Source organism: Meles meles, chromosome 5, assembly GCF_922984935.1.
Source record: "Meles meles chromosome 5, mMelMel3.1 paternal haplotype, whole genome shotgun sequence".
NCBI classification, from domain to species: domain Eukaryota; kingdom Metazoa; phylum Chordata; class Mammalia; order Carnivora; family Mustelidae; genus Meles; species Meles meles.
In genome coordinates, this window is record NC_060070.1 from 90,863,297 (window position 1) to 90,889,726 (window position 26,430).

The 26,430-nt window shown below is 47.2% G+C and overlaps 1 protein-coding gene across 19 annotated transcripts in view; it reads right to left on the minus strand.

Annotated features, from left to right (window-relative positions):
- The window catches only part of TRERF1 (transcriptional regulating factor 1), a 201,019-nt gene that overhangs the window by 147,752 nt on the left and 26,837 nt on the right, over positions 1–26,430 (minus strand). Inside the window, exon 1 of one of the 19 annotated variants that reach the window (XM_046005297.1) lies at positions 21,465–21,531. The exons of the other annotated variants lie outside the window; for them this stretch is intronic. The gene's annotated coding sequence lies outside the window, so the exon portion shown is untranslated. Of the gene's footprint in view, positions 1–21,464; positions 21,532–26,430 lie in introns of those variants that run through there. 19 annotated transcript variants of the gene reach the window in all.

The window sequence follows — 26,430 nt, forward strand, 5'->3', positions numbered from 1 at the left end:
CCGGAGAACTGCTCTCCTAAAAACAGCGATCCAGTTATTAAAATCTGCATTCCCAAATTTGCCGCAGCATAAGGTGAAGGAGCACAAGAAAGGGGAAGCAATTTAAATGACTAACAATGGGGGGGCTCGGTAAATCACTTATGGGCTACCAGCACCGCAGAATGCTGTTGCCACCACCCGAAGTCCTGTTTTAGAAGAACAATCTACAACTAGGAAATGCTCACAGAATACTGTTTTAAAAGCGTATTACATAACAGTATGTGCAATGTGACTCCAATTTTGTAAAAACGGACAAGCAGGCAAACACACCCTATGTATAGATGCAGAGAAAAAAAAGACTGGAGACACAGATTTCAAATCCTCGCACCGGTCTCTTCTAGAAAGGTGTGATTATGGACGATTTTTATTTCGCTTCTGATTTCCTATATGCTCCAACTTTTCTATAAATGTGTCACTTTTATAACCAGAGAGATAACCAGTGGACCATATATTTCCACGAGGATTTTAAAAGGCTGAGAAGAATAACTGCACAGAAACAGAGAAATAAACTCCAAGGAGGCATTCCTCTGGAGCAAAGGTCCAGCTGTTCAGGCTTCTAGTACTTTCCTCCTATTCCCCAAGGAGAAAAGCCCCCCAAACTCCAACTCTCCAACTCCCTTACACACACACACACACTGACCAGTACCTGCCTCACCTCCATACCAGCCCCTCACCTCCTCCTTCAGAGACCATCCTCTCAACCTCATCCTGTGATCTACCCCCGACCTGGTGGGGGGCAAGACCTGGAGGACACAAAAGGGGACAGACAGCCACCAACAACTCATGAGCCGTCCCCATGTGCTGTGACTTCAGATGTATGGCAATTCTAAAATGCAACTACAGATACCAACCTTTTAAAACAAAGAAAAAAGAAGTTCAAGAAATGATACCCAAGGTCACATAGCCAGCAAGGGCCCAGAATCGGAAATGAAACCCAATTCTAATCAAAATTGGCCTATACATGCTTAAGAGGCTTGTCCCCTAACTGTATTTGACCATCATGAAATGCAAAATAATAATATGCCAATTCAACCTGCTTTAGTTTATATCCAGGCTCGAAGTGAAATGCACAACCAGTCCTGAATTGAGAATATACAGATATTTAATAATTAAAAAAAAAAAAAGAAAGAAAGAAAGAAAGGAAAGGAAAGGGTTGGGGGAAAAACCCAACCCTCAGCTCTCTGCTTATCCCTCATTCAGTGAAGTAAAAATAAAAATCGAACCTTCCCCCAACACATTGTGCTTTAATGAAAGTACCAAGCCAATCTTCACTACCACCCACCCCAGCCCACTTCGTTTAAATTTAGGCAACCACCAGGCAAACTGTACCCAACTGCATTATCTGAAATGAAGTCATAGAGCCCTCATCTGTAACACCAGCACTTGCTCCGAGGAAAACGGTTAGGGCACACAGGGCTGGTGTCCCGGGGGGGCATCCGAGGCTGTGCCTCGAAGACCCTTTGCAAAGAGTGAGTTCTACGAGCAGCTCTGCCCGAGTGGTGCTGTGTAACCTCATGACTGCCAACTTCCCCCCTCTGGGTCTCAGTCGCCAGCTTACAAGTCTGAGGTGGACCCACCTCCACGTACAGCTGTACGGCTCTCCGGTTCCTAGAACACTGACGTGCACAGGGCAGCCTGCGGGCGAGACCTGGATGCCCCACCCCACCTCCCAACACCCAGCATGAACGAACAGCAACCCAAGGTATGGGTGATGGGGGCGACGTGAGTTGACCAGACCCGGAGCTGCTATAGTAAGATTCTTAAGCTCTGGCTCTGGAGTATTCAGTACCCACTGGATGTCTGGTAACAGGAAGGAGAGAGAGGGCTGAACAGCCAGAGGTTTCAGCAAGGTGGGCTCTTTGGGGCCCACCCAGGCAACACTGGAAGGGATTCTGCCCTCTGGGACTCAACAAGTTCCGAGTCCCTCTCCCGGCACTTGACCTTCTACATAGGATCTGGCCAGAGGAAGGGAACTTACAAGCCAATGAAAAACTCCTTCTGGTTTTCTGGATGAACCTGAGGCTCTAGGGGCCTACAGGCTAGCTGGATTTTTCTTCCAGCAACCTAGTCCATAAATGTCTTTTCAAGGTTTCCTCCTAGTGTTTCACGAGTGTGTCTAAGCCCTTATCTGTCGGTCTATACCCACTTCCTCAGGAAGAGGTAGGAGGCACCTGGGAAAGGAGGATAAAATTAATATTCCCAACTCAAGGAGAAGCATAGTCTTCACAAAAGTAGAACTCGCAGCTCCACGCTGGAGGAAAACTTAAACTACTGTGCGCTCACTGAGACCCTGGGTTGACAGCACTATCTAACCAACCTGGGGGCACACACACAATTCCAGTCCTGCCCCCTTCACACCTGGACTCTCCCAAGCAGGCTGTCCCTGCTGAGCCACGCTCTAAGACTCTGCCAGATACCCAGCAGGTGAGCAGAAAGACTCATAGAGACAAGAGGTTTAGAGCATGCAGAGGGCAACCACTGGCCTCAAGGCTCTGAAGCTCTCAGACAAGTGACTTTACTACTCCGCTTCAGGACTTGGGAAGCAAGCCTCACAGACATCTCCCCTCGGCCTGAATCCGACGGAACAGAGGACTCCGAGCCTGTGCCCCCTCCCCCAACACTCCCACACCACGGTCATCGTCACAGCCCAGAACGTCCCATCCTCCAAAGGCAGTACTTTCAAGGTGAGTAAAAGTGAGACATACATATTACGTTATTTTACACAGTGCTAAATTTACCCAGCCCACATCCCCAAGGGGGGGAAATGACAGAGAATAATAAATATTTTTGATTGTAGGTAAAAGTATGACTGATGCATACAGTAGCAACAACCACGAACTCTGGAATCAGATCTGGATTCAAATCAAGACGTTTTCCGTTAAAGGCTGTGTGACCTCAAGCAAGTTACTTGATGTCTCTGAGCTTCCTCATCTGTGAAACGAGAGTGTATATAACTTAGAGACAGTATATAGCAGAGAGAGTATCTGTAACTTACAATTTATTCATTAGTTTTGACTTTGAAACTCCCAAGTTGTTCTCCTTAGCAGCCGGGCTGAAAGGAGGAGAATTATGAGTCCCTGGAGAATGAGAAGGACCCACACTCAAGGAGCAGAGTCAGAGCAGCAGGGGTCCCTTGCCTCCAACACGCACAGAGTGCAGCAGGAGGTGTGGCCCTCACTCACAGACCCCGGGGCCCTTGCAATGAGCACTGCAGATACGCTCTTAGGCATCTGGTTTTCAAACTTTTTTTAGCACCAGAATCCCAGACCCTAATATAGAAAACAAAGAGAAAAGGCAAGATGCTCTTGGAGAAGCAGATTCTAAGATTAACTAATCTGCAGCCCTGAGAGACTCTGGCAAACTATAATCGCCCTGTAACAGGGAAGAGGGGAAAGTGACGAGGGGAAGGAGGAGAGCGAGTCGTTGGAGGAGGGTGTCAGCTGTGTCACAAGATGGGAACCTTGAGGCAACGGTACCTAGGTACCCACTTGTCTGACAAAACTGACAGCCTCAGGCACCTTCCTCAGCCAGGTTTTGCTCCCCGAACCCCTTTTCCAAGGGTGAAAATGGCAAGACAGAGGTGTCACGGAGACAGGCTCCAGAATTACAATATTATTTCGTTATTGCCAAACATTTATTAAGGTTCAAACACCCACCCTGCCCCCTGCATGACGTTCACCTTCCTGACACCCCTCGGGTCTCAAGACATCTCTTGGGAAAAACGGGCCCAGAATTCCCAGGGCCCAATCTCCAGCCTTGGTCCCAGCAAGTGTCTCCCCCCATTCCTCGCCCCGCTCACTCTCACTGTCTCTCCTTTCAGATTTCATGACATGGCATTCATTTGTCCAATAAAAACCTTGTCCCAGCAAACTCCTAGGAGGACTACCGGGCCAATTCAGCCAGCCCGCAAAAGCTTGTCTCCATTAGAAATGTATAAACAACCCATTCCAGCACGGAATGTGACTTGCCGGTGTGGTCAGAAGATAGCTGCTCATCAGAAAGTAATACACACAGCAATCGTCTCATAAACCAGCAAACAGCAGCACTGCCGGAGAGCGACACCGTGGCGGGGCTTCCAGAAAAGCATGGCCGAAATGACACTCATCCTTCCACCAACCACACGAAGTCTGAATGACGTGAGTTCAGAGAGCAAAATAATTTCACAGTATTCCCGCCCGTCAGAAGCCAACTCCTACTTTGCAACCTGAACCCTCCAGCTGGGGAGTAACTGCTTCAGCAGCAGCAGCAGCTTCCAGGGAGAAGGTGGTAAGGCAGCACGGTGGGAAGATCAGGGAAGCAGCAGTCCCAGGATCCTGTGTTCAAATCCCAGCCCCAGCACTTGCTAGCCACGTGCCCCTCAATTAGCTGATGTAAGCAGAAACACTCAATAAACGCAAGCCTGCTCTTAATGCCAACCTTCCACCCCCAACCCTAACCCCGAAGGGAGACCGCTCCAAGCATTTTCCGAAACCATTAACTGGGCAAGTGCCCTTCAACCCAGGTCAGGGTCACCTGTGTGTTCGCGGGACGGTATTCAGGAATCACACCCATGGTATGCCCTTAATCCTTACTTCCCCAAATGCATTTTTGTGCTCTGCCCAGCACCAAAATTTTATCCATCCTCCAAAACTCAGTTCCATGGGTGTCCCTGCCATCTCTCAACGGAAATTAACCCCTCTTCCGCTACTCCATTTTGCTTGTTTCGTACAGCACTCAGTTGTTCTGCTTGGTATTACGGTTGTGTTAGGGTTCTGTGCCCCAATGCCAAAGAAAAGATTATTCAGAAATGTAATTTTGTCTCCCTCATCCCCCCCAAAACCTTCTGGGTCTGGCACATTGCCTTGTGCAGAGCAGGTCAAGAAATATTTCAGAAGGATGGATGAGTGGGGAAGGAACCCATTCGAGAGAGAGGCCTGATACCACTTAAAATGCATTATGGTGCACTCAGTGGGAGCCCGTGTTACCTAACCCAATCAGACGACAAGGAGGAAGGACTAAGGATACACAGTGGCAGGGAGAACAGTCTGCAAATAACACCAATACTTGGAGATGGGGGGAAATAGAAGTACGGGTCTGGCACCCAAGCAGTAGAGACCTGACTCCAGTCCTTCTCCCGTGAGAACCTCAACCCACTGCCATCACCTCAATGGGGCCTCGGTTTCTCCAGGTCGACTACCTAACTGGCTCCACCATGAGACAAATGGTGGGAAGGAAGGCACCACAGTGGGAAAGTGTTGTGTATTTCCTGGGGCGCAATATTATTTTCTAAATGGTTTGGGTTTTTATAGGAGGCCGTTTGTGACTTTTCTACTAGAAAAGTCCAGAGGAAGAGAAATGAAACAGAATGTACAGAATTTTTAAAAATAAAACAAAAATCAAGAGGAAGTGGGTCCCTTTCAAAGGTTTCTCATTAAACAAATAGTCAAATTTTAGTAATCAGCTTGTGTTACGATTTCCATGACAGATCAGAGCATATTCAACCTAAAGTGATCAGAGAACGTACAGGCCCCCACCGCAACTGGATTCCACCCCTGAATTTTCTCTACCACCAGCTGGGGACCTTGGGTTTCCTTCTGCACCTGCCTGCAGGGAAGAGACACTGATAAGCAGGAGGGGACTGTCCAAATGACAAGACGTGACCAGAAAAGAACCTACGCCTTCCGAACAGCCACGGTGCTGGGGGTCCTGGACGAGAGACTTCTTCATCTGAAGGCTTTAGGAAAGGCATGTGCATGGCTGTATCCAGCGCCAGAACCGATGCTGATGTGAAGTAACCGGAGTAGACAGGAGGGACAGAGGGAACATAGGAAGGACAGCTCCTGCAAGTCACTGCCACTGGAATTAGGGGGTGGCAAGCAGGATCAGGAGTAAGTGAGGGCTCTGGGAACAGAGGCCCTCTTCCCCACCCTGATTTCTGATCCCTCTAGCTCATGTCAGACCCTCTGTAGTACAGTAGGGAATGGGGATGGCCACTTTGGGTGACCATCACTTATTCACACTCTTTCTGTTCTCCAAGCGGAGCCCCCAGGACCCAGGGGGAACAGGTGGATTGGATCACAGGATTAGAGCCTCCTAGCATTCCAGGAGTCGGTATGATGCTTCAGAAGGAACACTATCTTTGGAGTCAGAACTGTGTTAGTATCGTTATTATTACATACAGGGTGTCACTTGGCCTCCCTGACCAACTTGACGTGCATAGGTCTTCTTCCTCAGCCGGATCCAGTTATAACGAAACTGAGGTCATAGGATCCACACCTTCTGTGCAGAGAAAAGCATTCCTGGCCCCAGTTATGGGCAGTACCCCAACCCCATCCCGCCACTGCCTAAATGCTGCACCATTACTACACCAGGAAGAACCAAGCAAAGGCACCTGTATGGCTCAGAGTGCACAACTCAAGAGACATAAACACAGAAAGAAGAAAGTAACAAATTATAATGACCTACTTCCCACAGGGGTGGGGGGGCGGTAATCACCCTGAGTTTTTCTCATCCTGAGCGCCCTTCATTCACTCCCTCTCTCAACACTGGCTTACAGAGGGGATGTCCTGGATGAGTGTCCCAAGTAAGACACTAAGCATCTCCCCATCCCCCGCCCAGGACTGTACCCTCTGGGAGGGCAGCAAACATGGGGTTGGTAGAGGCAGCAGTATCACCGTATGAGAGACAAAGTCTAAGAAGCAAGGGTGCTCCGCTGTAGGAAAACCATTCCCATCACTGAAAGCTCAGGATGGCAGAAGAGGGACTCGAGGAGATGCCAGTGCGGAAGGAGGCAGAGACAAAGGATGATCCCTTTATCCCACCGTCCTTCACTGCAGGTAAGGTCAGCTACGGCAACCACCACCCTGAATGTCCCGAAGTTCTGATCGCAAATAGCGGCGTGTCAAGACTGCCCCCATAAACTTTGGTCATCTCCCAAGGAGGCCCAAACAGATGCCCTTCACAACTTCCTCTTCCCAGGGGAGGCACAAAGATCTCTGGGAGACCCGGGGCCTGACTAGCCAGAGCAAAGCAGCAGGATGTGTACTGAACTGCAAGGGTTCGTGGCCATCGTCTCAACACACCAGAAAAGCCTGGTCTGGCCAATCCCAGGAGAAGCCCAAGAGGAGAGAGGATGGGAAAGGGGCATGCTCCACCAGGGCCAACAGCAAGTCCAAGGTGCAGAGGCAGGAACTAGTTAAGTGAACACAGAGGCCAATTTAAGATACTGAACTAAGTACCATCAATAACCAGGGAGGACACCACTAATTACCTAGAAGGAACATCTTCTCTCCCTTCTTCTTACCACAGGGCTTCCTCCATCATCCATGCTTTCAAAGTACAAGATTCACAGCACTGCTTGTCATTGTAACTACCACTTTTTCTGTACCAGGCCTGTAGTGAGTGCCTTAATTATCTCATCAAATCCTTGAAACAATCCAACTGAGCAAAGTGTCAGCGTTCCCATTCTACAGATGAGCCAACTGGCTGAGAGGTTACATAACTTACCCAAGGTCCCATGGCACAGATATGCATGTACACATGCACACACATGTGCACACACACACGGAGAAACATTTTATCCGTTCACTCCAACTTTAAATTCCATCAGAGCCCCAGACCCAGCCACAGAGCCCACCTGCAGGGATCCAGGTTGCTAGAACGGTCCCACGTATGTACAGGGCACCCATGGCCGCGTCTGCAGCCACTCACGACTCCCCACGCCCTGCCCCACCCAGTCCCACCTGCAAGAGGGAACAGGCTGCCCCGATCTGGAGTCTTGACAACCGAGCTCATCCTCAAAGACTAAAAATGCCCCAAGCCCTGTCTGCCACTGGAAACCAAATGGAATTTCACAGGTTCATCTCTTGAAAGGAAAAGAAAACCATCACCTGCAGGCAGAGAGGAACCAAAGACATTTTTACTTAAGACAAAAAAAGGTCTTGGGCTTTGAAGCATTGCTCTCAGTGGCCGATAATCAAGAGATGAGAGTCGATCCCTTAAAAAAAAATTAATATTCACACGAAAGCAAAAGCAGACACAGCATAAACCTCTAGTTGAGAGGCAGGCAAACACCAATTTGCAAAGACTTATTTAACTGACTTCAAAAATGCTCAGTACCGTTTTCTGGGTCAAAATAAAACTTGTGTAGGAAATCTGGGGAAGGAAGAAGTTGAGAAAATGACGGACCCTCACCCAAGACCTTCCTCCTACTTGGGACCACAGCAAGTATTTTCCCTCTTCTTTTTTTTTTTTTTTAAGATTTTTTTTTTTTATTTGTTTATTTGACAGATAGAGATCACAAGTAGGGAGAGAGGCAGGCAGAGAGAGAGAGAGGAGGAAGCAGGCTCCCTGCCAAGCAGAGAGTCTAATGCGGGGCTCAATCCCAGGACCCTGGGATCATGACCTGAGCTGAAGGCAGAGGCTTTAACCCACTGAGCCACTCAGGCGCCCCTTCTTTTTTTTTTTTTAAACATTTAATTTATTTATTTGACAGAGAGAGACACAGCAAGAGAGGGAACACAAGCAGAAGGAGTGAGAGAGGGAGAAGCAGTCTTCCTGCTGAGCAGGGAGCCCAACAAAGGGCTCGATCCCAAGACCCTGGGATAATGACCTGAGCCGAAGGCAGACGCTCAATGGCTGAGCCACCCTGGCTCCCCTTTCCTCTCTCTTCTTCAGACACTGATGGCTGCTCTGCTTTATGGCAGAAGGCCCTACCGCTCCCGTCTGGCAAGGGCCTGCCGGGCATCTGAAAGCTTTACAGTAAACGGTGACTCACTTACTGCAGCCACCATAGGTACCGCTAATGTAATAAGCTCGAGTTTGTTCCATCCACATGAAAGAGAAACACTGGGTGCAGGGCTGTGAGTCTGACTCAAACTGTGACCCCCACTCACCGCCACTCATCAGCATTTAGCTGAAACTCGAACTGTAATTACCCGGCTCTTGGGGACCAAGGGCAAGAGGAAGGGGGTTTCTAAGGAAGGGTCACATCCATAAACACAGACATGTCACTTCTCATCAGACTAAGTCTCCTCATGCAACCACTTATTCAACAAATATTTAGGGAGCAGCTACTGTCAGATACTGGGCCCAGTGCCAGATAGACAGAAGCAAAGAAAAACCATGGCCACGACCCTCAAGGAGATCCTAAGTCCTGCCCTCGCCGCTTCACATACTTTTTCTCACTGGATTTATGAAGTTCTCATGCCACAGCTCCAGCCGACAGAGGAGGACACTGAGGCCGGGAGGTTAGAGCCGGGTCACGGGGCTAACTAAAGTGGACAGCCAGGACTCAGATCCATTTCTACAGCACCCCCGGGTCTGGGCTCTCGGACACTACGTTACCCTGAACACAAATAAATAATTACAAATAATAATGACAATGAATAGGATGCTGGGGGGGCGGTGCCTGGAGGGCTCAATCATGTAAGCCTCTGACCCTTAGTTTCGGCTCAGATGATGATCTCATGAGGGTCGTGGGATGGAGCCCTGCATCAGGCTCTGCGCTCAGTGGGGAGTCTGGTTGAGAGTCTCTTTCTTCCTCACCCTTTGCCCCTCCCCCCTCCCTTAAATAAATAAATAAATCCTAAATAAGTAATAATTAAATAAATAGGAAAGCTCAGAAGGAGACAATGAAGTTCGGGCAGGATGGATTCTGGACGCCTTTGCACAAGGAAGCCAAGGTTGGGGGAAGTGGGAATAATGCCCAAAAAGCAAGTAGAGGCGAGACCTAGACTGGATTGAACAGTGCCATTCTTCTCCCAAATTCATGACCCCTGGGAACTTCGGAATACGATCGTACTAGGAAATAGGGTCTTGGCAGATGTAATAAGTTAAGATGAGTTCCTATTCATCTTAAGCCCACCGATGCCGTGAGGAAGAGAGAAGACAGACACAGAAACGCTCGCAGGGAAAAGGTCCTGTCACAGGGAAGGCAGAGATTGGAGGACGGATGCGTCTCCAAGCCAAGAAACACCAAGCGCTGCCGGCAGCCACTGGAAGAAAGGCAGGGAACAAATTCTCCTTCAGAGCCTCTGAAGGGAACCAACTCCACCAACACCTTGATTTCCAACTTCCAGCCTAAGGACTCTGAGAGAACACGTTTCTATTCTTTGAGGTCACCCAGCTAACACAAGGCCTGCTCTCGACAGGCCGTACACATTGGCATCAGGAATCTGGAGGTGGGGGTACATTCAGGGGTCTGTTTTATAAGAACCAGTGTGAAGTTTGTGCCCTTCAAACCTGGGGACTCCAGTCCTATGGATACCTGTTAAGTGACCTCCAGTGATCTTCCCGCCCACGTACTTGCTGGTCTCATCGGGGGTCACCAACTGTCCACTCCACTCCCATTTTCCACCCCCATCACAGGAGCGCTACACTACCTCCTGGATGTCTCTATGGCCGCATGACGAATTCTCATTCCTCTGGGAGGACCCAACCCCCTTTCCTTACCGGCCCCCACCCCAATCCAGCCCTCCTGAACAGCACAGCCACGGCCAAATCAGAGAAGCACAGCTCCCAGAACACCTGACCTCTGGCCCCACTGCACCCGGCCTCAAGGCTCTGGCTGATTCATACGCCTCTACTCAGGCAGGAGTCCCACCCAAACTCATTTCCCTGTCCTCTCCTCCCACCTCTCGCTCCTACCCTCCTACCGTTCTCTCTGCTAACGCCTGCTTCCTGTCCTAGCCAAGCAACGCGGAGCCAAAGGCCTCAAGAAGTCAACACCATAGCCGGCCTCTACCTTCTCTCACTAGGAAACTCTCACATGGAGTTTTCTTTGTATCTGTCCAGAGTGAAGCTGAGATCACACTTGCTGCACTCAGTGATCTCCTCCTGTCTGTGGGCACCACCAAAGAGGTTTGGAGGGTCACGGAAGTGTTCACATGTTTACTCAAAGCTCATGTGGGCCCCCCCCCCCTCAATGCCAGTGACCAGGTCCCTCTCCCCCGGGGCTGGATCATGCCTCGGGCTGCAGATGGGGTAACCGCCACCCCCACTTCCAGCCACACTCCAAGGCTTTGGCTGTTATCTTACTTAATCTTAACGATACCCTTGCCAAGTATTGCTGTTATCACTGCCACTTTCCAGACAGCGGGGTGAGGCCCTAGGGGGTTAAGCACCTTGACTCCAAGTCTTACAGGGAAAAATTGAAAGGCAACAGTCCCACTGTGTCACAGCTCACCGGCTGGGGGGAGGGGTGCAGGGAACCTGGGCCCCAGCACACAGCGCCCACTGCATGTCCCCAGGGACCGAGACAGGTTGGCATCCCTCCTGCGGGACCCTCCGAGCCTCCACTTCCATATCTGAAAAACAAGAAGGATGACCCCCACCTCCAACAGTTACTGGGAGGATTTCAAAGAGGTACCATAGGTAAAATAACCGAACAAAATGCCTAACCCGAGGAAGGTGCCTAATACAGCTGAGGTGCCTTAAATCCAAGAGAGGGACAGAGACAAAGAAAGAGGGACAGAGAGAGGGAGGCAGAAAGAGAGAAGCATCCACCTGCCCCTGGGAAGTAAAAAGTGGCACTGACCCCCTAGGCAGCAAAGCCAATGACACAGAAGCAAATGCCATCGTCTCCTGGAGGCTCCAGTCCTTCATGATCACAAAATAGTAACATCGGCAGCTATGGCGCACGGAAGCTTGCGCTTTGTGCAAAACTTTCCACAGATAACTCTCAATGAGTTGGCCTCTCACACCCTAGAAGGGAAGTTGGTTATCCTTCTTTTACAGATGGAGGGACAGAGGCTCAGAGAAGTCGATTAACTTGGTCACAGTCACACAGGCTGGCAGTCGTAAAGCTGGGGCTGACCCCCAGGTAACTGACTCCAGGCCGCATATCCCTATCACTGCCTCCCTAAAATCAGTCATATCCACCTCATGACCCTCACCTTCCAACTTCTCCACCTCAGAAATTCCCTGCCTTTCATCCTCATCTCCTCACTCAGAGGGAGAAGCTGAGCGCTCGCTGGTTGGTGCCCACAACTCATCGTTCTCAGGAAGGTTTGTGGCACAGATGCAGAGGAAGCCAGGGGACTGTCCTGGACCCCTGTCAGCCCAGGAAGGAGCTCAGAGCCCTTCGCAAGCTGCCCTTCATAAGCCCCTCCCCTCACAAGCTGCTGTAAGGCTCACGTGAGGTAACAGACATGGATGTGTTCAGTACATCCCACAGGACTGCACAAATCCATCTCAGGCCTCTGGAACCTTCCAGAAAACACCACCCCTCTCTCGAGCATCCCCACACTCTGTCTCTTGCCTGGTCACTAGCTCCTTGCCCTGAGTAGCCCCAATTTCCCTCATCCTAAAAGGCCACCTCTGACCTTGCCAGCTTCTCGGGACACTTGCCCCTTTGTAGAAACCTGTATCATCACCCACTCTGGGCTGTCCAAGCTCCCGGAGGCAGGGACCATCAATCAGACGGCCCCATATCCCTATGGGATGCGGCATGGGGCCTTTTGGGGGCACGCATTCGGGGAACACCTTGACCAATAATAACTGAAAGCACAGAGAAATCCTAAGTCATGCTCACAACCAACGAGGGGACAGAGAGGTTACCCTCATTTCACAATGAGGAAACTGGGGGTCAGGTTAAGAAATCCAGGGACATCCAGCTCCCAAGCAGAGGAGCCTGACACTAGAATTTCTTAGTGAGGCCCCGAAGTGTCCCAAACAGGCCGAATAAGGGGTTGGCTTCCTTCCTCTCCCGCCTTGTCCACAGGCTAGGCTTCTAAAAAGATTCAGCTATGTGGTAATTCTGAACCTGCACACCAGAAGATTCTCCTGAAGTCCCTGTGTCTTCCTCTTGGGCCACATCTCCCGTTCCAACATGGGAGGGGCACGTCTCTCTGTTTAACGTTTCCTGGGGCTACCAATGTCTTCCAGGAGTAATTCAGTGGCTCTGCTGGCTGCCTTGTCTGGGGGTGTATCTGTCTGCCTCCCTCCTGCTAGAAGTGACATTCTGCAGAGTTGGGGACAAAGTGAGGGAGAGGAGGCAGGGGCTCCCAGCACCCTGCAAAGCTGTTCATGAAAAGAGTGCTCGCAACAGCCAAGAGCTCCTGGGATCTAATTTGTGGGTGTCACCATCACCTCCCTCTGGGTGGGGACAAGGGGGCTGGACATGGTGTGTGACTAGCCCCAAACCACATGGCAACGCAGTGACTCAAATCCAGCCCATGTGGACGCCTTGCCCAGTGCTGTCTCTCCACCACAACACGGTGCCCACGTTTCCTCTTTTTACTACCAGAATTTTCCCCCTCCTTTCTGCACTGCATATCAACAATTTTATGGGGCGGGGGGGTGAAACCTCTCCTTATTCTGCCTAACTTCACCCCACACAGTCACATGTGGGGGATCCCACTGGATCGCTGTCCCAGAGTTTACTTAGCTGTTCCCTAATTACCTACACAAGGATTATTTCCAATTTTTCCCCATCTGTGGACAAGCTGGTTGTTGGCCCCTTTGTGATTACTTCTGTGGGACTTATTCCCAGAAGTAAAAATAATGGTCCCAAGGCATGAACCATCCCAGTGCTATTGGAGCCCAACGTCATCCTGATGTCCAGAAAAACAGCCCCACCTTTCAGTCACATGAGAGGCACCCTGTGTTCTTTCCCAAAGCCTCCGCACTGGGTTCTAGAAACCTCGTCAATGTGCTCCTAACTTTATAGGCCAACCAAGCTGTTTGAACTCATGTATCTTTGGCATGGAGGAAGATAAACACTGCAAATCTCAGGGTATTTGGGCTTCAGACGAAATGACCCTGTTATGTTACCAACAGTCTGAATATTTGCCTTTAAAATCTTTGCCAGTTCTGTGTCTACCTTTGCCAATAAGTTCTTTTTGTTTTTTTTAATTTATTTTTTTTAACAAGTCCTTACCCATCAGTTTAGGGCACCTGTTTCCCTCTTACCCTCCCCTTTAGCACAATTTTTATTATTAGTTTTTGGGGGAAACACACCTCCCCTTTACTGAGCCACACAGAGCATAAACATGTCCCTGGGAGAGCCCCACCCCAAAGCCCGGGGCCACAAAGCCCGCCCTGAAATGACCGGGTACACGTGTGTTCCTTCTACCTCACAGATTTCACTCCTATACGGCTGAACGCATCTCGGTTTCGTCAATGATCAATGGTATGGAATTTTCACAAACACACTGTTGCTCCCTTCAGTGAGGATAAGTATTCCATCTGCTTCCTCTGAGTTCTGACGAGTTTTTAACACCAGGTTTTTAATATGTTGAGATTTTATAACCTATGATGAGACTAAGCACCATGACTAGCGGACAAGAGTTGCTCAAGTGTGTCTTCTCTGCGTGGCTCTCCGGTGGTTCCAAAAAGAGCCCTTTTAAAATAATATCCTTCGCTATTGTTCGCCATTCCAAATTTGCCACGTGGGAATGTCTTCCATTTCTTTAGATCCATTTCCTCACACCAACCTCCCATTTTTCTATAATATCGCAGTTTTAATAACCACTGCTTGCCTGCCCGGTTTGCCAAGAGGAGCCCGCTGCTAAAAGATTTTCGAAAGATATTTCGGTATGCTTACCCACCAATTTTTCCTGATTATTGCTATTATTATCATTTCGCATGCTTTAGAAAGTTTTTTCACTGGGATTTTAACTGCTGGGGCATGAAATCGAGGCAAAAACCTTGGGAGACTGACTTTTCAGTACTTTAAACTTCTGATCAGAAACAGCCATGCAGGATTTTGTAATTTTCTTTGAATAGAAATTGTGTCATTTGCAAACAGTGATATTTTTATCTCTTCCTTCCCTATACTAATCCCTCCAGTTTCTTTTTGTTCCTATATTGTTATGACAAGCATCTGTTAAACTATGTTAAATAAAAGTAGTGATAAGGGACATTCTGATTTAGTTCCTGTTTTTCAGGGCACACTTCTAGTATTTCTCCACTTGGTATCTGCACTCCTGGAAGGCTTGGTACATGATTATATACACCAGGCTCTTTAGCTCATTTAGGAGTAAATCTCCCAACAATCCTATTTTTAGTCTTATGATGCTTTATAACGCATCTATAATTAAGTATTTTTTGGCATCTACTGAGACCTAACTCCTTCATTCATTGAGTATTTGTTCAGCATTGATTAGGTTCCAGGCATTGTGGTAAATATTGGATGCTCTGATTTTTATGGCTTATTTCTATTAATAGCAGTCTCTCTGTATTAAATCACACATATATTCCTGGGATGAGTCCTACTTGGTAATTTTTCAAGACTCATTTTCCAAGAACCCAAGTGGCTGTAAAATTTATCTGGAAAGGGGCACCTGGGGGGCACAGTTGGTTGTGTCCAAACTCTTGGTTTCCGCTCAGGACACATTCTCAGGGTCACAGGATCAGGGCCTGCACTGGTGAGCTGGGAGTCTCTCCTTCACACACACACACGTGCGCGCACACATGCACTCGCAAATAAATAAATCTTTTTAAAAAATTCATCTGGAAAAATTAATAGACAAGGATATTGAGTTATCAACCTCCAAGAAGCAGTTCTAATGTTGCCTCCCCCTTCTGAAACAGAGGTCCCAGCTCTTTCCTCTGGGCACAATGGCCCCCCCTCCCATCCTCTCCCACCCTTACCACACTTATTGCGGGGGGCTGTAATACAATCAGACAGCCAGCTCTCTGCTCCACCTCAGGGCTCCATCACTGACTGCCCTGAGGACAGAAGCCTGGGTGTTTCACTGGTGCGAAGCACCATGAGAGCGGACAAGAGTTGCTCAATAAATATTTCCCGGAGTAGTTAGGTCATTCATCTATTTGTTTATTTCACCCATGATCTTTTGCAGCTGTATTTTTAAGTGAAACTGATATGTAAAATCCTTCTCAGGATCAGCGGGACATGGACAAGCCAGCCCAATTCCACACACACACTCAGAGAAGCTGTCTCCTGCAGCGCGGGCCTCCAGTCAGGAGATCCTAGGGCTCTCCAGCTAGAGGATGGGCTCACAGTGACTTCGGGGTAGGTGACAGCGTAAGATGAGGTGACGAACAGTCTTTACCAAAGGGCAAAGCCCTGTGATAGGGAGCCCAGACTGTGACCCTCCACCACACAAGCATCTGGATATCTATGAAAAGGTTACCAAAGCCCCAGCTGGCGGGTTAAGGTCAGATTCCAACACCCAGGAGTAGGACTAGTCTTGTTAGTTGTTGCTTACCAACACACATCCATGCCCCAGACACCTTACACAATTATCTTTCCAACAACCCCAGGAGGTATCCTCAACACCTCCTGTCACACCCACGAAGAAACTGAGGCCAGGTGAGTCGAGTAATCTATCCCGAGCCACACGGCCAGTAAATGGATGAGCTGGGATTCCGGCTGATATCTTCCCGCCACACCTTCCCATCTCCAGCAAAGGGCCAAGGCAGGGTCTTGGTCCCAGCACAGGACCCAAATATCAGGCATGTTAGCAGAACAGGAACCAACACAGAAGCCTCTTAGAAGAACTGAGACTCAGAGAAGGAAACGGGACACAGGAACAAGGCAGGAGGCCCCTGCCATGTCAGAGCCAGAACCGTGTCTGAGCCCAGAATCCTGGCCGGAAGGGATTGGAGTCTGCTTCCTCAGACCAGACGGGACTCTAAGAGCTGAGGGCAGGGAGGAGCGGCAGGGAATAACCCATAGGACTGTCCTCTCCCAAGATGATGCAGGCTGGGTCCGGGTGGGCATGCCTCTCAGCTCCACAGACTGCGAGGGGAAGCAGGGTCAAGCCAAGCAGGCCCTCCACTGCCCCAGGCAACTGTTTAGAATCCCACTTAAACGCCTGAAAATCTTGGCCTTTGGTTTCCTTATGCGTAAAGAGAACAGGGCCGGATCAGATGCCTTCTGTAGATACGATGGGTTCTAGTCCTCATTTTGGGATTCTTTGCTTTAGCAGCACCATTTAATCAGGGGTCTTGTGACCTAGACATAGGCTTCAGGATGCTTGAAGCCCATACAAGCAAAAGAATTGAGGGTTTCAGTTGGCACGAATGGGGGTGGGCATATTTCTGGAGCAGAAGTCTAGAGTTTCCCTCACATTTTCCATGGGTCCACAGACCATCAAAAAGGTTCAGAACAACGGATCCAAATGTAGCTAAAGTCAGCTAAACCAGGACAGGCTAGACAGCAGTACTGAGGTAAGACAGTCCGCTCACCCACCAAGTATGGCTGAAGAAATTCTGGACCTTCTAATGTCTAAGACCACCTGCAAAATGTGTGGTCACTAATGAAGCCAGAGAAAGTGACCAGGATTGTCGAGGGTGAAGCGGGGGGGGAGAATCCCATCTTCCCTACTTCAAAGGAAAACAGTATGAATTTTATCACAAGAGTTAGAAGCATCATCTTTGGACAGCTGATGGGTTCACTGCATACCATTCCCTCGGGAGATCTAGTGCCCAAAGTTCAGAGAAGGAACAGGTGCCACTTCCTCTCCTTTCTTGCTCCTCAGCGGCCAGCCCCACCTGGAGCTGGTTAGAAACACAGAATCTGGGGCCTCACTCCTGGCTGGCAGGATCGGAATCTGCATTTAACAAAGGCTCCAGACCCCAGGGGATTTGTGTGCACTTTAAAGCTGGAAAAGTGCCGCTGTACTTGTGTAGACGGAAATTCACGGGAGGAAAAAAAAAAAGAAAGATAAAAGAAAAGTGAAAATAGAAGGAACAAACAAGAATGTGAGCAAATGTCCGGGAAGAGAACAAAAGCCCAAAGTTGGCTCTTAAAAAATAATGAGGGGTGTCCAGCCGGCTCTGTCGGTAGAGCAAGTGGCTCTCGATCTTAGGGTTGTGAGTTCGAGCCCCATGATCAGTGTAGAGATTACTTAAAAATAACAATGTGAAGGAAAAAAAAAAAAAAAGAATGAACGTTCTAAACCATGGGCACAAGTAATTTCAAAAGAATACACTAGAAAAGTCAGAAAAGAAACACAACCTCATCAATGAGCCACTGATACACTAACAGTTTCAGGCGATCGTAAGTTAATCAATGAAAAGGCTAGGATGATGCTGATAAATGTATAAGATTCTCAAATTAAAGCAAAAGGAAAGGCAAGTAAACTGGTCAGAAACCGAAGACGGGTCACAAAAAGGCAGAAACAACCAAGGGAAAAGCGCCTGTGCTTAAAGGCTCCATTGGAAAATCTCTGCAATCTGTAAACATTTTTGAACATTCCAGTAAACAGCTAAAGCATTCATACTTTCCTTTTGACAAATTAAAGCATGCAACTCAAAGCTGAAGCCTTTCAAATCTGACTCCAGTTCCCAGAGGGCACCTCCGAGAGGAGCTCGGTGCCCACCTTTAGGGCCCACTTTATATGAATACACGATTCCCTCGAAAACACGATACTGTCAAAAAGATGATACCATCTTCCCTTTCAAAAATGGCATCACATCGTATGCATATCACCCTGCAACTTGCCTTTTGCACTCCATATTACATTTCCAAGGTCTACTCTTTATCACAAGATTATCACAACCTTATCTATTCCTTTGAACCACTCCTGCAGGGTTTTTCCAACTTTCTGGACTGAGTCCCACAAGACAAAGTCTATTTTATAGTGTGACCCAGTTCACACTTGAAGAACGTGCAAAACTGAAACAAAAAGTCTCACCAAATATCAACCCCCCACTGCGGACAAGGCTCCCCTGATCTCCCACTGCCTCCCAACCCATTACGCTGATTTACTGGCACCCTCAGGGTCTGAGCAGCCCAAACTGTATTTAGCTCTCACTAAATAAACACATACTTATTTATCCATCATGCTGATGGATGTTCCCCTTGTCCTCTCCAATCTCCACTACAACAATGTTCCATGAACACTGCCTATGGGTGTGAATGTTTCTCTGGGGCAGACACGTAGGAGTGAGGTTACTGGGTCCGAGACATGGGCATGTATAATTTAGATGACCACCACCAACTGCCTTCCAAAGCCGTTTTACCCCTTTGCTCCCACTGAGGATGTATAAACGTACCTTTCCTTTACACCCTCACCAACTCAATATATTCTCAAATGCTTTCATCTCTTCCAATCTGACAGATGAAAATGTCATTTTACTGTTGTTCTGATCTGCATGTTTTATTGGAAGAGTCTGTGCATCTTTTCAAGAGTCTTTTACCTTTCTTTTCCTATGAATTTCTGTTCTTGTCCTTTGCCCATTCAATTAAGTCAGCAATCCTTATTTCTAAGAGCTCGTTACGTATAAAGACAGCTCCTTTTATCACATACGTTGCAAATATTTTTTCTCAGATTATCACCTATCTTTTTTCTTAAAGATTTATTTTATTTGAGAGAGAGAGAGAGCACACACACATGAGGGGAGGGGCATAGGGAGAGAATCTTCAAGCAGACTCCCCACTGAGAGGGGAGCCCGATAAGGGGCTCAGTCCCATGACCCAAGAGATCATGACCTGACCCGAAACCAAGAGTCAGATGCTCAACCGACTGAGCCACCCAAGCGCCCCATATGACCACCTATCTTTTGACTTTGTTTATGATGGTCTCCTCATGCAAAAATTCTCATTTTTCTGTTGTCAGTTTTATCAATCTTGCATGTCCTCTGGGAAGTGTGTCACACTTGGGAAGGTCTCTCTACTCCAAGACCGTAGGAAGATTCTTCTAGTGCTTACATACTTTCATTCTTCATTTAAATCTTTCACCTATCTCTGATAGACTTATTTTGATCTAAGGCACAGAGTAGGGATCCTACTTCCTGCACCTCCCCTACCACAGACGGCTATCTAGATGTGAAGATATTATCGTTCCCCATAAACTTGAAATGCTGCCTTTATTACAAATCTCACACACACACACACACACACACACACACACACACACCCCTCCTATTTATTTTGGGGCTCTCTATTCTGCCCTGTCAGTTGTTCGTTATCTTAATTACTGCAGCTTTTAAAATGTTTAATATCTGTTACAGCTAGACCCTTCTCTCTTTTTCATTGTCATATTTTCATGCAGGTTAATTTTTCTGTATGAACTTAGAATCAGATTTTTCTACTACCAAAATAATCCTATTGGTAGTTTTTATTGTGGTTACATTTTTAATGTATAGGAGAATTGATATTTTTCTAACACTGACTCTTTCCAGCCAAGATTATATTATCTTTCTGTTTAAGTATTTTGTGTCCCTTCACATAGCACTGAAGTCACATATAATTTTTGAAGCTTATAACTAGATAGTTCATCTTTTTTGTTGCTTACATAAATGGAATTTTTTATTCCATCGTATTTTCCAGTTGGGATATTGTTTATATGGGAGAGCTACTGATTTTTAATGCATTCATTATGTACTCATCTACTTTAACAAATTCTCTGTCCTTAGTCTTGCCGCCTCCTCCTAGTTTTTATACCTCTTATTTCTTTCTCTTATCTAATTTTACCAGCTTATCCTTCCAAAACAAGGTTACAGAATTATGGTGCTGAATCATGATTTTATTGGGAATGCATCTACTACCCACCATTTCAATGCTAAGCAAAATTTGGCTACCAATTTGACAAAGATCTATTTTCTCACAGTGAGGAGGTATCTAATTATTCTTACGTTATGAGTTTTTATTAGAAAGAGATGCTTAATTTTTCATAAACCTTTTCAGCATCTTAGACCCTTGAATATGGTGAATTGTATTAATAGAAATCCTAAAATTAATCTATCCTTGCATTCCTGCTCTGAAACCCACATGCCTATGCAGTTCTTTCAGTGAACTGCTAGATTCTATGTGCTAATTGGTAGTAGAATTTTGCATCAATATTCAAAACTGCAATCACTTTGTAGTTGTGTCTGCCCCTACTATTCTCTTGCCAGTATTTATTACACTACGTTCACAAGAAGAATGTAAGCATTCCTTCTCTCTTTGCTCTAGAACAATTCAAGTAGCATTAGAATCACCTGCACCTTCAATATTTGAAAAACTTTACCTGTGAAACCCATCTGGTCCTATGACTATTTTAAGGAACAGCTGTTCGATAACTTTCTCAGTTTCTTCTATGGTAACTGATCTGTTTAAATTTTATTCTGTTCTGGTGTCAGTTTATTGCAGTTTTTTTTTTTAAAGAATGCATACGCTCATCTTCCATAAACTATTTCTAAACACAGAAAAAGATCCTACCAGTATACCTGTCAGAAGTAAATATAGCCTCCACCCCAAACCTTATCCAGGATAAGGCCGGTTCCTAATATCTGCACCTGTTCTCCCTGCCTCTCCTTAACGAATCATCTTTCCCCACCACCAGACTTATGTAAAAAGAGAAAGGGCAGGTTTGCAATAAACCAGAAACATGAGGGCACTCATTCTCTCCCTCTTGGACCATTACGGAAGGGCTGTAGACAAGGGGCCCAATTCCCACCTCTCTTCTGTGGAGTCCCTTCCAATCTCTTCTAGGCTTCTTCTCAGAGGCCTCGCCAATCCCCACTCCAACTGTGAAGCCAGCAGCCCAGCTTACCCACTCATACCGAATCCTTGGCCTCTTGATGATGGACAGCCTCAAGGAATCTACAAGTGTTCTTTCATCAGGCACCTACTGCCATCCAAGGGTCCTGCGCTCTAATGAAAGTGTGTTATCTGAGCGAGGGGTTAAGACCAGCCCGCAAGAACAACAAGGCTTTAGTAAGCAGCCCCAAATCGCCAAGTACAAAACAGTGCAGCAGAGCAAACCAACGGTGCAGAGAACAGAGAAATCACGGAACTACCAGGAAGGCAGTGGGAAAGATACTTCAGACACGGGACCCAGAGTCAGGTTCAAGGAGAATCAGCCCAGTGCAATCATGCTATACGGTGGGATGCTGCCTGGCCTCAGAAAGGGGCAGATAAACCTGGGCCCCGGGGTGTAGGAACCCCAGTGAGAGGTTTGGATATGACACAGCACGCAATGGGAGGTACCATGGGCTCCTGTTCAGGGGAGCAACAGGAAGAAAGTGGTGTTCTGGTCATCCTCCCCACCACCACATTCTATGATGCCAGACTTGCATTCAGAGAAATGACTAGCTGTGCCAAGAACTCGGTTAGCGGAGAGCGGTAGGGGCACAGGAGGCGTAAACCACAACCCTATACTGACGCCACAAGTGACAATGGACACACACACACGTCCACACAGACAAATCCAGGTTCTACTTAAAGACACCGGCTAGAAACATACAGCAGCCCTAGGGTTCAAATAGTTTATTGCACTACCCAATAAAAACCACATTGCCACAAATCTCTAACCTCAGGGGGCATCTGTACTGGCCCAGCGCTTCTCAAACATTAAAGTACACCCAGACCCCCTGAGAACCTTGTTTAAAATGCAGATCCAGATTCTGCCAGTGTGGGTTCTGCGTTTACTCTAAGAAGCTCCCGGGGATGCGAGACGCCACTGATCCAGGGACCATGCTTGGAGAAGCAAAGGACTAGAGGAAACAGAAGCTCTAGTGGGCTCCCAGGCAGCAGGTCACGGGCACTAACCACAGGTGGAGAGAAAGCTGAGAGCAGAGCACCCAAACTAACCAACTCATTTTCTTTTTGATAAATTCACCATGGGGGTTCAGTGCCAGGCAGGGCTCCCTCAAAGCCATTAGTAAATGGAAACCGCCCCCCATTTCACAACTACCATCTAATTACTCTCCCTGTAACCTTCCACAGCAGCCCTAAACCAGCTCTTTCAAGTGCTGATGCCACTAATCAAGTCATAAAGCCTTAAAGCTCATATTATGAGCCTTGATAACAGAGAGTAAAACAAACTCCATCAATTGCCTTCCATCACAGCTGAGGCCATCAGTCAGGTTAACTGACTGCATTTGCATGACACCCCAGGTCACGGAAAAACACAGCTAACCAATGAGGATCTCCTATTCTGGATGGGTCATGTACGAGAAATTTATCATCTCTCTTATGATCCCCTGAGATTATGGAAACTGATCACATTCCACCATAATTCTAGCGATTTCTTTGCTATCCACATCTCCTTGGGTAATTTGGAAGCCTGGAAGAAGCTTCTCCCCACCCTTCCCATCTCCCCACTCCTTCCATGGCATCCCCTCCCCTCAGGTTGTTGCCTACTTAGGCACAGAGTGACCAACTTCAAATCGATCCCATCACAAACCACAGAGCTCCTCAACACAGTTCAATTCTTAAATCAGATGGCCTGTGTTTCAAGATGCATGCCTGTACCACCTGGAGATGAGGAGACTGGTCGATCCATGGAGCCACAGTAACAGAAACTGTTCAAAGTAGACTTGGACCCTACCTCCATGTGACTCACGAAAACACACACAAACATCAGTTCAATGACTCAGACATGTAAAGCATATACAATCTGAGCACCTACTCGGCACTATGGGGATTCAGAAAACAAAAATCTCTGAACCTGAGGAACCAGTAAAAGAGCAGATAAAGTTCTCCATGGCCATGTAGCAACCGTACTTTAAGTTCCATGATGGCTGGCACCCATCAAGCTGGAGAGCTTCCTACACTTGTGGCCTAAAGTCTACAGAACATGGTCAATGACAGCTCCAGGAAGATGAGGCCATTGACTCTAGAAGGAAATTAGCCTGAGGACCTGCTCTGCTCAGGGACAGTATTCCTGCCATGAGCTGACTAAGCAATATGTGAAGAAGAATTAATAGCCTCCAATGACCGTGAGCAAGTGACTAACCAAAGATTACACAGAGAGCTTTAAAGCTGGAAGCAGAACCCAAGTCCCTCAATTCCCAGATCAAGTTTCTTTCAACTAAATCCCACTCCTCTCACCTCTGCTTTGGAATTTCCCCATAAATTCAGAATCTGAAGTTGGCCACTTCTTTGTTTTTTATTCACCCCAACCTCAACCAACTTTTAGGACCGCTTTTCCTTGAGAAAGCAACATATTTTAGCCCATATGAAAGCTGGTCCCATTCTGCTCTCCATGGGATGGGTCAAAGGCGAAACAAAGTCACATTCCCTCTTCAGGACTTAGTTTCCTCTTCTACAAAGTGAGGAGTTTAGTGGAGATGACTTCTAAGATCCTTTTCAGCTTTAAATAAAATCAGTGCAAGCTTCACTTTGCAGTCAGGAGGGAATAGGGGATCCCTCCAAGCCATGGTCCCACGTGTCATCCTGTTTTGTGCAAGCAGGATGGGCTGGTACAGGCAACTGATAAGAAGCTACCATTCACAAAAAAAAAAAAAAAAAAAAAAAAAAAAAAAAACCTGTCCACCAATCACCTCCCATGGTGCGCACAGAGCCTCTCCAGTCCACATTAGAAAAGAAACAGCCACCTGCCAGCTATCTTCACAAACTTGCCAGGAAGAATTCTTAATTAAAGTTTTTGTTGCACTGCACCATTATTTCCTTTTTTTTTTTTTAAAGATTTTATTTATTTATTTGACAGAGAGAGACCACAAGTAGACAGAGAGGCAGGCAGAGAGAGAGAGAGAGGGAAGCAGGCTCCCCACTGAGCAGACAGCCCGATGCGGGACTCGATCCCAAGACCCTGAGACCGTGACCTGAGCCGAAGGCAGCGGCTTAACACACTGAGCCACCCAGGCGCCCCATTATTTCCTTTTTAATGACTTTTTAAAATTATAAAATTGATGTGTGCTTGTTACACAAAACCAGAAAACATTTTTTCATACTTTTTTAAAATCATGAAATAAATGTACATTCATTTCAGAAAACTTGTTAAAAGAAAACCCCACCTATAAACAAGTCTATAACTATGTTAACTAAGTAAGTCTACTCTAATCAAGGATCAAAGAAACCCAAGAGTTGGAACTGCCCTTCGAGAGGAACAGGTTGCATTCCTAGCTATACCGTAAAACATCTGTGGGAATAGTCAGGGATCCACAGTAGCGATCCAGTCCAATCCCCCATCACCACTGTCCCACAGGTGCAACTCAGCCTCTGCTCAAAGACTTCCCACTTTCCACCCGTTTTCCAGGCTTTGGGAAAGCTCCATCAATGCTTCTTCCTGTAGTAGACATTCATTATATGCATAGCCCTGTAAAAGGCCTGAAGTTGGGTTCAATTCCAGACTCAGCCTTCTACACATGCTCCATGACCCTGGGAGAGTCACTTAGCTTCTCTGAACTTGATATCCTCATCTCTAAGATGGGAATGATAATATCTGCTTGAAAGAGTTGTCCTGAGATTTAAATGAGAAAATGTATGCAAAGCACTTAGCAGAGTGCCTGGCACGGTGTAAGCGCTCCATAAATAGTAAGGACTATTATTAAATGGTAGCTTGTAACAAAGACTTTCAAACTTTCTCCACCTTACCTCTAAAACAAAATTATACTTCTTATCATGACTCAGTACCTAAAATATCTATATATCCATATCAATATATAAAACGGAACAAATATTTTCTCTCTTTTTTAGAAGATTTTATTTATGGGGCACCTGGGTGCCTCAGTTGTTGGGCTTCTGCCTTTGGCTCAGGTCTTGCTCCTAGGGTCCTGGGATTGAGCCCGGCGTCAGGCTCTCTGCTGCGCGGGAAGACTGCTTCTCCCTCTCCCACTCCCCCTGCTTGTGTTCCCTCTCTCACTGTCTCACTCTGTCAAATAAATAAATAAATATTTTTTAAAAAAGGATTTTATTTATTTATTCTCTCACTGTCAAATAAATAAATAAATCTTTAAAAAATAAGAAAAGATTTTATTTATTTGACACAGAGAGAGAGGCAGCAAGAGAGGGAATACAAGCAGGGGGAGTGGGAGAGGAAGAAGCAGGCTTCCTGCCGAACAGAGTCTGACTCGGGGCTTGATCCCAGGAACCCTAGGATCATGATCTGAGCCGAAGGCAGATGCTCAATGACTGAGCCACCCAGGTGACCCTGAACAAACATTTTCAAGAAACAATGTTCACCCATACATCTCTGATCCACAGGAAATTTGTCCTCCCGTTTTATTCTTTCCTTTCCATTATATTTCATCTTTCTAAATTGCTGGTCTTCATCATTTAGTTAATTAGACAACCCACTAATGGACTGCAAACTGCAGTCTGAAAAACACTTGATTTATACTAAGACCAAATATCTCCTCCTGGAGCTCTCACCTCGGGCTTTCCTTTCTGGAATGACACAGAACCACCCTGTTCCACCTGCTCACCTTCCAGACACTCCCTGTTCTCTCAAGCAGTCACCGCATGTGGTCTGGCTTGCGGATCCCCCTTTATCCACATCCCCTCCTCTGGACTTCTCCTTTTCCTCTGCAAACTTTCCCCCTTAATCCCTGGGGCAGCCAGCCGGGGAGGGCCATGCTCAATCAGCAGGTGCTCTGTGCCCCTGGTGGCTTCCATGTCACCTCAGGTCAGACAGCCTGACAAGGGCATCTTTTCAAACCCTCCCACCAGATGAGCTCTTCATCCCCAGAGGAGCACATCTTGGTTTCTTCCAGCCCATCCCCAACTCCTCTCTGGTGCTTTCATACAAAAGGGTGCTCCCTCTGCTCCCTCCT